Below are 16482 nucleotides of genomic sequence, written 5' to 3'. Positions count from 1 at the left end.
CCCAGCTGATCTCTTACCCAGCACCCCATAAGTCAGTGGAGGTTGTATAGGGTTTGAAATATTTCCCTCCGTCTCTTTCATGCTGACCGCTATTCTATTTCAGTGAATATTTCTTGTGAAAAGCACATGCATGGAAGATTCCCAAGGTGCCTCTTTTGCGCATTTATTTTATGCACTTCATCATAGTCTCCCTTTCTTGTTCTGCTTCTAAAATTAATGATTTCAGCATTTTTCCTCTAATACTCACAGTTTTCCATTCTTACACGATTTTTACTACCCATCTTTCAAACTTTTTCTTTCAGCTATATTCTTTTTTAGACACAGTAGCCAAGCTGAGCACATTATTCCAGCATAAAACCTTCAGAAAATCTTTGCAGTCTCTCCAGGACTCTCCTTCCTTAAATAATACTGACTAGTCTGCAGGTTTTGCCTCCCTACTTCTCACCTCTTTCCCAGTTTATGAATGTTCATAAATGAATCCATGGACACCACTCCAAAGAAGGAATAAAATTTGAGAAGCCCCCAGGTGGCACTTGTAGAGATAATAATAGAAGTTGGTTTTCTTATTATGCAAGCAAGAGTTTAGTTTGGGTAGAAAATGCTTTATTGATGTCTGTTTTATGATGCTTTTCCTTTAGAACAGTCATGACAAGTAGAAAAAGTATTTGTTCTCTCATTTAGTCCCTCTCACCAGAATAGGCCTTGGGACTGCTTCTGGCATTTGTGGCAGAGGAGGTGACAGTCTGTGCGCCTTCTGTCACCACCATCATTCCCAGACCCGTGCAACATACACATTAGTACAGCAAAAGCTGCACGAAGACACCACGCTGGGAGGCCCAGGACATTTCGTGCCGTTTGGCAGAGTGGCAAGGCCTTGCCGAGTCCTGTGGCCTATGTGGCCATGGTGGATGTGGGTGGAGGAGCTACTGATTTCTCCACACTCTGGCCTGTGGTGGCATCTTGTGTCTTTCAGACAGTTTAGTTCCCTTGAGGTTCCTTGTGAAGAATTTATTCAGAGGTTCCTTCAAGCCCAACTCACCGGGCACAGGTTGCCCAGAGAAGCTGTGGATGTCCCATCCCTGGAGGTGTTCAAGGCCAGGCTGGATGGGGCTTTGGGCAACCTGGTCTGGTGGGAGGTGTCCCCGCCCATGGCAGGGGGTTGGAAATGGGTGGGATTTAAGGTCCCTTCCAACCCAAACCATCCTGTGACTATTCTATGATTCTTCTCTTCCTATTTTATTGATGGATTCAGAGTGCTATAATGTAAAGGTGAGACTTAAGTTTCCTTTTTAGAAGATGTGTGAGGATCTGTTCTATTTTTATCATCTTTTTAGTTTATCTTTCTGTTTTTAATTGCAGCCCAGTCAGTACCCTGCGCAAAAAAGCATGGCTTTGCTACTAGCTATGTACATCAGCTGCCCACGTCCTTCCTGAGCAGTAGGCACTTTCAGTCTGCGACCTGCTATCTCCCTCTGCGTTCAGCTGTGACACTGGAAGGAGTTATCGCTCCCAAATGTTCTTCACTGCCACTCTTCCACAGATGCCTGACCTCTCGTATCTGTCAGCTGAGTTGTTCATGTAAACACTCCTAAACCCGTCCCAGGCAAAGTGACCTAGATTGTGAAAATGAATTATTTAAACTCTCTAAGCTAAGTTGTCTGTTTGTCACTCAAATTGTTTAGGAAGCATTCCCATTGTTTCACAAGAAGTAACCTATGAAATTGGCATTTGAAAAGGGTGGAAAGAGTAGTAACTTACGGGGTAGGGGGGTCAGGCAGAAGCGGTCACATCTTCTGCCAACAACTGGCTCTGGAATAGAACATCTGTTTACAGACTGCCTGGTGGTTGGCTAGAGTTAAATGTAGGTTTACAGGACCCAAGGTCAGTGGCCCTTGGGTCATTATCAGCAGCAATTCAGCTAGAGTTTTTTTTGGGGGGGGCGGTGAAAGTCTTCAGAAATTTCAGAGAAACAGTTCAGGTGCTTTGAGCTCTTTGACAAGCTGCTCCTTTTGTTCTTAACAGGAATGATCTAGGGGAGACACTGTCTTTGTATTGCCTTACTTTTCAGGCACAAGGACAGTTCTCAGCAGGGAGGATGTAGCCTGGCATAACATCCACAACTGGGCAAAAGAAATGCTTTCTAATTTTGCACATTACTGGGTGGAAGACTTACAGCCACAACAAATCACTTTGGCTAGCACTTAAAGATGATTTCATGAAAAACTTGACTTGTACATGCATTCCAAGGTTATCGGTACTTACCATTGGCAAGGCCAAAATAGGTTTGGGGAAAGAACATCACACTTCAGATTTAAACTTTGTAATGGGTCTACCAATACGACTTTCATATCAGGTGCATTTCCCTACTCTTGCTTTCTGCAAGGAATCATTCTCCTGAATCACCTGCAAAAGGAAATTCTCATAAACATAACAGTGGATAAGATCAGGAACATCTCTACTATATGTATTTGCAGTTATGGACCAGCACTTACTGGGGGATGCTCTGCACTGTGCTTGGCTCTGCACAATACAGACAAATATTCAGGAGGAGGCTGTAATTGACCCAAGTCCATCCAGGAGGCCTGGAGCAACCATGGGGCTGCCAGTGCCTGTGGTCTACACCTAAGAATGCAGTGGAAGGTCAGATGAAACACATATTGATGATGTTACTTTCTAGGGACGAGTATCAGAGTTCCCAGAGAGAAAATTAGCATGAGTTCCCCTGTCTCAGCACTAAATCACTGAATGATCTTTTACAAGCTTGCTCTATAGTTTTATTGGCATTTCATTGAATCTTAAGCTCTTTCAAAGTTCTGCATTGAGTATGTCCAATTTTTGAGTCATGTTACAATTTATGTTACACTTCCATTACTTTCTTCCTCAATCTTTGCTAATAACCTCATTTCTTTCTCCCATTCTCGGCACTTTCCTAGTATCATTTGTGATGCTAAGAAATAACCTCATTTCTCTGCACTGTCTTCTCCTTTATTGTTCCCCTTAAACCCTGACTACACTATGAACAGCATTCACAGGCAGCTCTCCATTACATTTTCTGTATAACCTATGCAAAACCTCATGTATATAGGTTGGAAGGCTAAGCAGATGCCAGATGGAAAGTTGTCCTAAATCTCTCCTCCTGTGAAATCATTCTGTGCCCTGTTCCTGTGGGACAAAACAGCATGTGGCTGTGTAGATAAGGGCGGAATCCTAACATAGATACTCTATGGGAACAATTAATACTATTTTTCCTCAGTTGTTGGGAACTGAAGAAAGAAACAAATATTGCAGATGTAGAACCATGAATGTTGATCCGTGGACTTGATTGCTCAGGCTACTTGATACAGTTATATATAAATATAATATACTTATATTGCTTTGTGTAGTACAAAACAATACAAAGAGGTAAGTGTCCCGTAGCAATGACCAGCGTATGTAATCTGTGCTGGAACAGAGTTGCACTCACATATAAAAAAAAAAAAAGTCATGTTTTTAACAACTCAGGATTTTCAGGCAATTTAGGTGGGATTCCTTTCCCCCCATTGTCCAGTGTCTATAGCAGAGGTGACTCTGCCTCAGCTGAGCACCTTGGTGCCTAAGTGCAGTCAGTGGAGGGGGCAGCACCATTCATCTACTCTATTCTAGGCATTTACTTTAGGATGGGGTTATTCTGTCCTATGTGTCTCTCTAAGAGTGTAGTAAAGGGATGTAATGCAATGCAAGACTGAATTGTTATTAATCTTACAGTTTTTAAAAAAGGGTAGGTTAACTCAGGGATTAATATTACAGTCTTTAGTTCCACTTAGACAACGTTCAGATCTGAAGTGAATAGGCTTTTGTTGAGTGGCTCCTACTGAGTAAGGTCTGACATTTTCAAGCATAAATTCAAAAAGATTTGTTTTTTGGACCAGTGCTGTGTTACATAAAGGTGACCAATTTCAAAATGCTGCTCGGACACTGCATCATCATACCAAAACATTAGCGAAGAGAAGGAAAGTGACAGTGCCTGGAACAGTAATAAAGGAAGTCTTATGCAGATGTTACCAGAACATCAGGATTAACAGATCTAAAGCAGGAGCAATGGCTGCAATGAAACGACTACCATCAGATAAAAGTTGCTGGTGTGGATGGTAAACCACCAAGCTGAAGATGAGGTCATCCTCTACAGAAAAAAATATTGGGTACAGCACAAGTTGCTGCTGCATTGCAGCAGAAAGAATTAGAAAAACTGTCACCCACATCCTCTGTCCTCGAGAAAAGGATGGCTATTTCCATTCCAAAACATATTCCCCTCCCTTTTTCTTTTAGGGCTGAGAACTGACATTCTTACATCTGGAGTCCCTTCTTTATCAGAATAAAACATTCCCGACCATCTGCAAAAGCTTTCGGGCGTCGTGCCAGACCAACAGCATTCCCCAGTGGAGAGCAGAGAGCAGTTATCCAGAGGAACCGGGCACACAAGAGCTGTTGAGGCAGCGCTGTTGGGGTGGCCTCCAAAAGGCCCGGCAGAGGCCAGCAGGAACGCTGACTGATTTCACTTCACTGGAGGTGCAGCTTGTAAGGATTTCTGTTCCTGATGAACATTTGGGGGAAAACAAGCTCTTAGTTCTTGCCTCTCAAATAAAGCTATTTCACAGAGTCACAGAATCACAGAATTGAAGGGGTTGGAAGGGACCTCAAAAGATCTTCAGGTCCAACCCCCCTGCCAAAGCAGGTTCCCTAGAGCAGGTTGCCCAGGTAGGCATCCAGACAGGCCTTTTATATCTCCAGAGAAGGAGACTCCACAGCCTCCCTGGGCAGCCTGTTCCAGTGCTCTGTCACCCTCACTGTGAAGAAGTTCTTTCGCATGTTGGTGCGGAACTTCTTGTGCTCTATCTTGTGGCCATTGCCCTTGTCCTGTCCCCACAAACCACTGAAAAGAGGTTGGCCAAATCCCTCTATCTCCCACACTTAAGGTATTTATAAACATTAATGAGATCCCCTCTCAGTCTTCTTTTCTCCAGGCTGAACAAACCCAGGTCTCTCAGCTTTTCCTCATAGGGAAGATGCTCCAGGCCCCGTATCACCTTTGTGGCCCTAAAATTTGCATTATTATTAATTACTGCCTTGCAGAGGTTTGAGTCTTCCACCTATGATCTCCTCACCTAGATTTCACTGGAGATAAAAAAAGAAATAAGACACCAGACAAAACAGAAGACCTGAAGAAACTGCATCTCTGAAGATGCCACCTCAATTTCAAATGAAGGGAAGTGGAGGTTTGTTTGGGGTAGGATAAGAGGTCTGGAAGGATTTCTTCAGACTAGAATATTTCTTTAGGCTGTAATCATAGCTGTAACTGCTCTGCATGGCTTCCAGGCTAGGATGGTGTTTTCTCACTAATCCATAATCAGAGGAGGTTTTCTTTCTGATCTGAAGCATTTCCTTAGGAGAAGTTTAAATACCTATTTCAATGACTTTACTTTAGTAGAAGAGCATCTTTTGGTAAAAATAATCCTTAGATTATTGATGTAGCAATTACTGACTGTGTTCTTTCCAGACAAAATGTATCTCAGGGTTTGGCTGTATATTTCCTCTTTTTTGGTGTATTTTATCTGTTGGATTTTTTTTTGTTTGGTTGGTTTTTGCTTATTAATGCAGCATAAGCTATATTAGACTATGCATTTTATATACATTCTATTTTGGACGTATTCAGGACATCAGAAGGGTTTATATTTTGGAAAGCTGCCTAATTTTTCAAGCTATACCAGCAGATCTAATCAAAGACCTTACCAGTAAACCTCATCTCACCAATATCTGCTTGCAGTGTAACCCATTCTGTCGGAGCAACAGATGGTAGAAACCTGTTACAGCCTGGAAGTTTTCTGCCTCTCTTGAGCACACTTTAAAAAGTTGGTGACCTTTTTTTCCTAAAACGTGGCCATTTACTGACACAAAGAAAATGAAAGAATTTTAAAAAGAAAAGCACATGCTTGCAACCGTATGTTGGCTTCAGAAACTAGCTGAAGTTTTTCAACTTGAAGCATGAAGGAATCAAAACCAGAAGAACGAGGAATGTGTAGCAAAAGGAGCACAGTGTTAGTGAAAAAGGATGGGGGAACTCTCCACCGGAAAGATTTTTGTGAAAAGCTACTTACCCCTGAGTTTTCAAAATTTGTTTATCTAATTGTTGTTGTTTACTCATTGTACTATGGTGGCTCAGGAGCAATTGAGCTCAGTGCTATATATGCATGGATAAATAGTTTTCCAACCTAAATCCAAGGCAGAAGACAACAGACCTATATGAAGAGAGAGGAAACAATGCAACTGCATTAGTCAGCAAGCCAGCGTGTATTGCCAAGTATTTCTAGGCATCAGGGCCAAGGCGAGCTTAGAGGAGGAATCTGAAGAACAATGAACTTGGCTGATAGATATTTAATGGGAAGAGTTTTTCAGAAAATGTGGCAAAAGGGGTGAGAGACAGAAGCAAGAAGTGCTCTCTAAATGCGGATGATAGGAAGAGATGGGAAAGAAAAGCTGTGGACATCAGTGAAGGTGAGATCTGAGGAACACAGAACGGGAAGACATAAAATAGTGTGGCCATACATATATGGATTGTACATATTAACCGTGTAATTATGTTACCCATATTCTGGTTAAAGTCATCAATGAGTTTTCTATTCATAAGTAGTTTGATTGTAGACAATTTCTACAGCTTGCTCACGGAAAAGACCTGAGGCTTGCAAAAAAATTTTTGTCCATGGAGATGCATAGGAAAAGCTTTATCCTAGAGGAACCTAAACAGTTGTGACAGTCTGTATTTAAATGAATTCAAAAGAGGTCAGAGAGGTCAAAACTGGTACCTAGCATATGGGTCTGACTGACAGGCATGATCTTGGTGCAGGACACAGTGACTGAGAAGGGGATAAGCAGGTTTGAGCGAGGTTTGAGTGAGGTTTGAGCTGACATGTCTCCCTTAGTCTGATGGAATATAAACCCACTGCACATCCAGAGAGGACGTCAAACCAGGCTGAGATTTTACTTTGGACAGAAGGGATAGGATTCGGACATCCCTACAGCATATATGTCTATCTGAGTCAACGACCCAAGCTCTTTTGTAGACAATGGAGATCTATTAAGTGGATTTTAGGGTGCAATCCATTTAATCCAAGTTAAATATCTAACAGAGGCCAGTTCTGAATGAAAAGGTCCCTAACTTTGGTCCCTAAAAATGCCGGTGTCTCCCCGCTGACTACAAACGGCACACCAGGTGTCTAGTTTAGCTGCAGACACCTATGCTATGCATGCCTAGCATGAGGTGGGATTACTCCCAGCCCTTGAGGCAGATCTGGAGGAGAACTGGAAGACCCCAGCATAGAACTGGTAAGTCAATATCCAAGTGTGAGACTTCCCAGAGATAAAGTGCAAAGAGAACAAAGCCCTGCATGTTTGTGTGTGTGTGTGCTGCTCACTGATCCACCAGGAATGAAATTGTTGCTTCCAGAAAGAATGGAAAAGTTCCTACACTGGATGGAAGCTCGCACTGCTTTTCACATTGGATATGCTAGCATAAGGAAAGCAACAAAGTGATTTCCCTGATAATTACAGTTTAACCCAGTTCCAAGAATACTGCCTGCACATCCAGCAAGCTCTCTTGGACATGGACATTTCCTTTGGCTCTAAAGTACCAAGTCCACAAAATACCATATAAGTGCATGAAACGTCCAGTGCTTTTTTTTTTTTCTTCTTCTTCAAAAAGAAAACTTTTTGAAATCGTTGCAAAGCTGAGTGCAGACATTAATATATATTTCCTTTATGGCTAGTAAGGACAGGTGGCCATTCTGTGCACATTGCACATCTGCAAATAAAGCAGATCTGGCATGCAATTTTAAGTTGTCTCTCACTTCCCACCCAGATATCTTGCAGCTGTGGATGAAGGCAAGTTGAAGATAAGCATGTTTTTAAAGCGGTAACTTTGATAAAGAAAGCCAAAGCTCAACATTTGTGTTAGAACCTCACCAGCGCAATAAACTGAATTGTACCGGGATTAATCCTCTGAATGAGTAAGTAAGAATTGTGTGAATAAATGAAACAATAAATAGTGTGAAGTAGTAAACCTAAAGTTTTCGGCTGTGTGGTAAATCACCGAATTGTGCATATTTGCAGGGAAAGGATGAAAGCAGTTTGTGACTTTTGGCCCCTACGAATAAACAGCAATTCGTTATTTGCTGGGGAAGGGGAGAAATACAAAAAAGAGAGAGAGAGAGAGAGAGAGTTTGTAGCTGTGCTAATTCCTGTGGTTAGAAAGTATTTGGATAATGATGGGATATCATTAATAACAACCAGGAAGCAGAACAACAAACAACAACAACAACAAAAAAGCAACCTCAAAGGCAGTCAGCCCAGAGTTTTCCATCAAAATCAGCTCAGAAAAAAAAAAAAAAAAGTCAAATTTAAAATAACTATTGTGGATGAACTCACCACTGTGCTTCTGTAGGGCGATGACATTGTGACTGCTTTGATTTCAATGTGATGGAAACCCAGACCAGCATGCTGTTGACATAGGCCCATTGTTTCATACCAGCGTAAATGCTGCTGAATTAATGGGACAGGTCCTGACTGATTCAGACCAGAATCTGAGGTTGGAGTAAGCCAACTGAAGCAGATTATTCGGTCCTAGTGGGGACCCTTTAGTCCTCACTTCCCCAGGCCATAGATAAATCAGGTGTCAGAGAGGTGATTCAGGGAAGAACAGGAGCAATGAGGGCCGGGACTCAGAGCATGAAGCTGTTGTGAAATTCCTGAAGTCCAGAAAATTTCTCCTTATGCAAAGACAATACAGGACTAATATATACAAGTCCTTTGAAGTCTCTCTGGGGTGTCTTAAGTCTAAATTTGCAGATAGTACAAGGCCAGACTAAATGAACATCCTAATAACCAAACGAGCAGGTAACATAGCTGCACGAGGAACAGCCACATGCGAAAATGCAGGAGAACAGGGGTGGCAGCTGGACAAGAGATCCTCCGTGCCAAGGCTCCTGCCAATGATCTCACACCCTTGGCAAAGCTCTGTAAGTGCTCTCAGATGGCTGTTTAGAGATGTAGACCACAGCTTTGGCCTGAGCTGTCTTCTGTTCCCCCAGGGGCATAAAAAGGCCTTCCTATGGCCAAAGGTGTCCCCTGCTAAAATCTCTTCTTGCTGGTTGCCCATCTTCACCCAGCAGGGGACCCTGCCTAGGTCACATCCTCTCAGGAGCTTCTTGAAATAGAATCCCACGTACTTAGAAATGATTTTATTTATTCTGTTAGAACAGCAGATTCCCTTATTGCTTGTGTTACCCTCCTACAGATGTGGAAAAGTCATAGGAATTTGCCCATACATCTAAAACTGCTGAGCAGAGTTTTCTTTCCACGTTCTCGCCCGTCGCCTCTGCCCTAATCTGAAGCTTGAAGATGTCGGGTTCAACACAACATTTTTATTTGATGATGTGTTGTCCTCCATGGAGGTCATTAGCAGACTATGTAAGTACCAAATGAAGCTCATGAACACTTTTAAGATATTACTGAATTAACATTCAGGTCAAAATGCATGATAAGTTGTGTTAAAGTGCAGAGCCCCAGCATCAGAAACAGAAACCCCTGATTCCCTCTGAGCATACTAGGAAAGCACTAGGTCCCTTTCAGAAAGGAAATCTAAATTCATCCTGAGCGTCATTTGGACGTCTGACTCAAAGTTTTAGTAACATGTCTAGCCAAGCCGCAGAACGTTTTCACATCTGGATGTGTCCCATTTGCTAAACAGCTTCAGTCTGCGAACAATTCCAAAATACACTGTGCTTTATTATTATAAAAGAATGTAATGTTATATAACCAAACGTGAAAGCACATATTGTGGAATATTTCAGAAAGAACAACATGTTAAAACTGCACTTTTAAAACAAGGTTTAAATTTAACGGAGAAAATGGCCTCAACTGGTCTGCATATGTCAATAGTTTACTTTGCGTAATCGGCCGAGGGTAGAGCAGCCTGCCAGGAGAACTGCTTTTAAAATTAAAATCACACCGGTGGAAGGGGAATGGCTTTCTGGCCTTTGGAGCAGGGGTGGACCTGAGCCACAAATGTCAGATCTGGGTTGTTTAAAAGTTTGGAGCCTTTGGACCCAGGGGTATTGCCTTGGTACCTTTTTGGAGCAGATTTAGAAGTTATCCTCAGGGAGTGAGGGCTGTGTCTCTCTTTATAGTACACAGAGAAATCCTTACAGGTTATAAAAATCAAGTGAAGAAATAAGATCTTGGGATGAGGTGGATTTCCTGTGAAATATTAGCAATATCAAGCCTGACTTTGCCCTGGTTTTACTGAAAGGCTTCCTAGGCTCTGAAAAGTACCTTGAGTGGTTCTTCATCCTTCCCCTCCAAGCTGAGAGAGGCTGAAATATCAGGTAAACTCATTCCAGGCCGAGATACGTACCTGTGTTAGGAGGTAGCTGGTGGTACGGTGGAAGATTGCTAGCCCAGACCTTTCAGAGACCTTTTGGAGAAGCCTTTAATCTGCCCATGTCTCAGATTTCTGCCTAGAGAAAAGAGAAGTAGCCTTCCATCTTAGTATGGTGCTGTGAGAATATATGAGAAATAAGTCTTTACCTGAGAAAGGCACCACTTAATGGCATGACATCGTGGTAGAGGAAGGTTTTAAAGATTTTTATACTCAAGCAGAAGTTTTAGGTAAAAGAGAGAAGCAGAGCAGACTGCTTTTTAGTGCTTTGAGCCTTCTTTCATGTATCATATAGACAGACCACCTACAGGTCAAATTGCTTGTTTTGGAGTTTTCTTTCTTTTTTTTTTTTTTCATTCTTTTTTTTTCTTTCTTTTTTTTTTTTTTTAACTTGGAATTTCATAGCTAATCATGGTCTGACTTTCTAGGCATGAAGCAAAGAACCCTTGTTTTCCAGATGAGGAACGGACAACTCACAATCTTTAGGATAGCAACGCTCCCCATTTCTGCGATACTATTAACAAGAACACCAGCATGCTTAATACCATGGGCAAAGTCTGCCTTGGAGATATGCAGGTTCTCTTGAATGCATTAAAGAGTACGGATGTGGTTCTTTTTGCACAGCCAGCCCCCTCTACTTGCATTTCAGCAGCAGGCAATATCTGTGGTGGGAAACCCAGCAGCCTTTCCCATTCTGTGCCACCAGGATTACACAAAGGAAGGGAAGTGAGGAATACGTCATCCCACTGAAACTACAGAGAAAATGCAGGAAGAAAGAAAAACATCTGAGCTGGAACGGGGCCACGTCTCAGAGGTTAACACCCTACTTCAGTGAAAAGTGCCGTAGTCACAATGATTAACAAAAATGGTCAAGGCCTTGTGTTTCATTCAAAGGAAGGTATTCAGAGCAACCCAGTTCTTTCCAGGCACACTAAAGTTCTGGGTAAAAACGTGCCACAAATAGGATACCTTTTTTGGTTAGAAAGTCTTCACAAAAACGTGGCGTGTGTTAGAATCCAGTGAGGAAATCAATGAATAATTCTCAGCCTATGGCTTATTTGTGAATCATTTGTTTACAACTTTACTATGCATTACTCATGTCGTGCGATTGATTGCTTGGGGCTTTGTTTTCACTGCAGAAGGGGTCTGTTCTCCACTTGGAGGTACCTGGATCAGCTTTCCTCCCCCAGCTTCATTTAACCTTGAGTTCTGAGTTAGAAACTGCCGTGCCTTGCCTCCATTACGATTTATACCGGGATAGCCAGCTGGAGAAAGGTAGCTATTTTAATGGAAAAAACCACTGGGCTTGTGCTTGTTTTTTGTTTGCTTTGCAGTGAACATGTCATTTTTGTCCAAGACATTGTTTCAGCTCCCTAATTGAATGACGGAAATTTTTAAAGCAGAACAATGAAATGCCATTCTTCTGAAAAAAATCTGGTTATCATCCAACTATTTGCAAAAAATTCTGATTGCAGAAGCCAGAGTAAGACAAACTCATTAAAGTATTTGTGAGTACATTCAACATTTTGTATTTTTCAATAGATTCTGCCTACTACCACACTTGGGCATTGCTCTGTGCAGAGAAGGGAAGCAACTTCCCAGACAGCATCACCAGTTTCTCACCTATTTCATCCTACTCAGTAAATAAAGCCATGTGCTGTAGCAGTTCAGCTTTCCTCTATCTTATGCTACATGAAGCTTTAACTCATTCTGATAAGAAACAAGATATCTAGGGGATAGCAGGAGGCCCAGCTAAAAATATATGTGAATTAAAAGCTCACTTTCAAAGTGTTTTTCTAGTTATTTAAGGTCTGCTTGTCAAGTGAGGTAGCATTCAGCAGTGAGCTGGATCTCAGAATCTCAGCCTTAGTCATTTCTGCTTAATGCAATAACCACTTGAATGAAATAGTTTATTTCCTGGCAAAGGGCTTAACAGAGAAATTAGGCTGTGCTCTGGCATGGCACTTAAATTGGCTTCCAGAAAGCTCATGATTATCTTCTGAAGCCAGCTGAGCCAAGAGTCTGTTCTTTATCAGTGCTTTTTGGTCTGTTCTCTCCTTTTCATACCAGTTCTGCAGAGCATTTCAAGCTGATGATTGGGTCTGCTTGGGAAACTGCCCTAATTTGGTTCAGGACATCACTTCTGTTCTTTTTGTAGCTTCATTTCATTGCCGCAGACGTCTTGTGCAGACGTAGGAACCTTGATCATCACCTTCTGAGAAAAAGGACTCAAGTTCTTAACGGACTTCTAATAATCACAGTTATTATCAAGTGTCTTTCCCATTCTACTGGTCCACTTGGTTATTCTTCCAAAAGAACAAAACTTCACCATTTTGTTCTAGTATATCTCACACTGAACTCCGTGGGAAGATCCATATTGACTTCAGTGTCTCTGGGTTATGGTTGACGTCTAGGAAGGTATTTTCATGTTATGATACTCCTCGTAGCTTAAGAAATAAGTGCTTAGCTCGGGGAATGTAATTCACAGTGCTGAGTTTGGTACTTACATTCCCTCTACAGTAGATAGCAGAAGTTTAAAGTAGGCACTTACTTAAAAAAAATTAATTAACATTTTCAGCTTCTACAAAGGGAATCATGTCTCACTGCTAGAAGTTAGGTAACATTATCATTATTCCAGGACACATTAGCATCTTAGCAGAGAAGCCAATATTCAGCCAGTGTATTAAGGAAATTACCTTCTTTCCCTGAGAGCTTGTCCCTCCAGATAAAGACTGGCACATGTGGGATGGAGGAGATGCTAAAACTTGCATTGTTGCTGCCTTTGCAGTTCTTGTTTTTAATCACACCCAGAAAGACACATTATTCTGTAAACATGAGTTTATGGGAAGCGCAATCTGACTATGTAAAAAAGAAAACAACTTTCATTATCAACGTAATAGACTGAGCACAGAGGACTGCAGGGTGAGTTTCTCCTGTCCTTGAGACATATCCTCTAAAGGTAAAGAGGTAGATCAACTCCCTACCCTTTAGTTTTCAGTCAATTGGCTTGGAAATGCCTGTGAGTGCCCCAAAATGCTAGGCAGTGTGAGGTTTGTGACATGTTCCCAGCTAGGGAAACGGGACTGCAAGTGTGAAACATTTCTTTAGCATGCTTCTGGCCAGCCATGAACTCATTACAACTTGCAGTCTTGAAGTGAGTCACTAGGAGGTGAAAAACTTCAAATCACATTTACTAATCCCTTGGGCTGATCGGGCCCTTTCCTCTCTTGGGCATGAGTGAAAAAAATTAGATTTTCCAGAATGCTTAAAACAACATCTCCATCTAAGTGTTTCTGCATGTACAGGCAAAATATGCGAAACCCTTAGAGCACTGACGAAAAAGTCCGGAGGAATGTGAACTATTTAAAAGGGACAGAGTGTTACAGAGATTCCTTCTTGAAATGGATGAAGTCTACTCGAGAAAAAGACCCTTTCCATGGTTTGTTCCATCATTCTGGAGAACCCCATGATGGGAATACAAATCTGGTTAGAGAGTGATCAAAAGCAGTCGATCAAAAGTGATCAGAAGTTCATGAAATGACTTTTTCTCTATTGCCTAACAAGAGGACAGTGAGTTGAAGGAAGCAAATAGCAGCAGCAGCAGCATGGTGCCATAAGAAAGGTGCTTCAGCCCCGATCGGAGCTGCTGACAGCTCCCAAGAAGTTTTTGTGCCGTTGGTCAGCACCGACTTCCAAAACCGGAGTCTCCGGAGGAGTTACTGGCACCGTGCAGGGAACTTGCTCTCCTCTCCCTTGCTTTCCAGCCACTAAATTGCTTTAAATGAGGACCTAAATATACACCAAATGCTTCCTGATAAATATTTTTCCACGCACGCCATTTCTGTACTTGTCACAGGAGTGCTGTGAGAGTGAAATGTTCTACCAGCCACTCTCTCTGTCAAGATGCCCAGCACATAATGACTTTGTTGGAGAGCCCGGGGCTTGAATGTCAGTAGATGCAAAGCAGAGAAAACCCAGAGAACTTCACAGCTCCAACAGGGATGTGGAAAAGCTTCCTGGTTTAAAAAACTAGCAATAATAAAACTTGTGAAAACTGGGAACTCCACATTTACAGCTGGCGTTATGTGATCCTTCCTCCCCTTTGAGGTACAGTAGATACCTTGTTCCACCTTCAGAAAACATCCGGCTCGGTGGAAGGAGGATGTTTGCTCTGTTCTTCTGAAGGAGTCTGAAGCAGAGCCCAGGCTGGGGCCCCCTGATGAAAGGCTCCGTGATGCCACACTCCCTTGAGGAGATTTTGAAGGAATCCAGTTTGCTGCAAGGTACAAATGAAACCGTTTAGTTGAACAGGTTTTCCCCTTCGTGTGTAATGCAATCTTCCTTCTAAGTCAGTGGATTCCTGATGTCCAGTTTTGCTAAGGCACACACTGACTTGCTGTGCATATCCAGTTATAATGTTTAAAAAAATAATAATATCAAGTGCTCTGCCTACTAGCGTTGCTGGGTTATTTGCAATTACAAATGGTCAAGTTTGCTGGCAAAAGTTTTGGTCCTTAAGCAATGTGTTTCTCAGCCGACAATCTAGGTCACCTGGATATTGTTGAGGCTTATGTCACTCTTTGTTTCCTTGTGATGAACACAGAAGACATAAAAGGAGGGTTGTTTGTCTCTTCGTCTGTTTTACATTTATCCTGGGAAAGAGATTGGAGAACTTGCAAAATCCTTATATAAGTAACCAAAATAAAAAATAATAAAAGTGAGACTTAACAAGACAAAGTATTTTGACCACTCTTTAAAGCACAGAATTTCATTTGTTTCTGTTGTTGCTATCCATTAACTCCAGCTTCTGACATGTGCTCTGAAGAAAAGCATTCAAGATGCCATGCCTTGTACTTATTTAGCTGAAACTGCTGCAAAATTCTCTGCTGAAACAAAGAAAGGAAAAAGCTGATTTCCAGATTTTTAAAAGATAGCATCAAACAAATTCCCAAGTAAATGGATTGCGATGCCTCTAAAAATACACAAGTGAAACCATGTCTAACTCAGATCCCTGGTTCTTACATTGCTAAAACCAAGGCCATTTGCCTTTCTACATTGCTCTGCTGTGAGAAGATCAGGGATGCTGTGTGGGGCAAATTCCCCTGAAACTGCGGTCTTTTCTTTAGCTAATAACTGGCCAATACTGACCATACTTTGCTGCTGTTGATATCAATGGGTTTATTGAAGGGACTAAATAAACGGGTAAATGCCTAAAAGTGCTCATCCATGGAAAAGCATCCCTACAGTCAGAATTACTTTAGCATTACAGTAGCAGAAGCAAGGTCTAAGACGTGCCCCATATCTTTCTCATCTGTGCTAATGACAAGCCCAGTGACAATGGCAGCTTCTTCTAAATGCAGGACAGAAAGAAAACAGAAATCCAGCCTCACAAAGTTTTTTTCGGACTGTGTGTTTGGCTTGTAGTGCTGGTCCCATTCCTCGTGTCTGCACACTCTGATCTGTTCAGCAGATGCCAAACCCACTGCTTAGGAAAAGTCAAATGGTCTCCACGCTCCACCAGTAAAGCTTGCTCCTGCAAAGCTACTTCGGAGCAATCTTGCAACTACCACAGGGCTAGAAAGGCTCAAGAGCATTTTTATCAATCAAGCTTCTTGTTTGTTAAGTAGCAAATGAAGTGGATCAGATTGTTTCAGTTCCAGCTCCAGCGGGTACAGCTGCTATTTGATCTTGGCATGCTCTTCTCCAGCCACGCTGTGTGAAAGTGGTGACATTTTTATTTGTTTATTTGCAAAAGTCCTTGTGAACATATCCACCGCTCCATTTGGGGGTAATTTCATGGCATTCAAATAACTCAGGTTTCAATCCTTCTCTCGCTGCAGTCTGTGAAGCTGCAGAAAGCTGTTTTCACTTGTGGCGTCTCAAGCAGGAGCAGCCCACATCTGGGTTTGGGTTCTTTTGATGAAATTCGAGGAATTCCATTGCTCGTGGAGTTCTGCAAAGAAATGCATGGAGACAAAATCCCCGTTACGTAGTGCATCGATCTGGATGTCTCGAAT

At 42.1% G+C, this 16482-nt stretch overlaps 1 long non-coding RNA gene across 4 annotated transcripts in view; it reads left to right on the top strand.

The window, feature by feature from the left end:
- The window catches only part of LOC121063704, a 33033-nt gene extending 17870 nt beyond the window's left edge, over window positions 1-15163 (top strand). The window contains exons 1-5 of one of the 4 annotated variants that reach the window (XR_005816153.1): window positions 5146-5252; window positions 7889-8036; window positions 9323-9495; window positions 10894-12883; window positions 13771-15163. This is a non-coding gene — a long non-coding RNA (uncharacterized LOC121063704). Of the gene's footprint in view, window positions 1-5145; window positions 5253-7888; window positions 8037-9322; window positions 9496-10893; window positions 13615-13770 lie in introns of those variants that run through there. The other 3 variants (XR_005816151.1, XR_005816152.1, XR_005816150.1) reach the window with 3 other exon arrangements.
- Window positions 15164-16482: the final 1319 nt, after the last annotated feature.

The sequence above is a fragment of the Cygnus olor genome, chromosome 1 (assembly GCF_009769625.2).
Source record: "Cygnus olor isolate bCygOlo1 chromosome 1, bCygOlo1.pri.v2, whole genome shotgun sequence".
Classification (NCBI taxonomy): domain Eukaryota; kingdom Metazoa; phylum Chordata; class Aves; order Anseriformes; family Anatidae; genus Cygnus; species Cygnus olor.
This window is presented reverse-complemented; position numbering and strand designations above follow the sequence as displayed.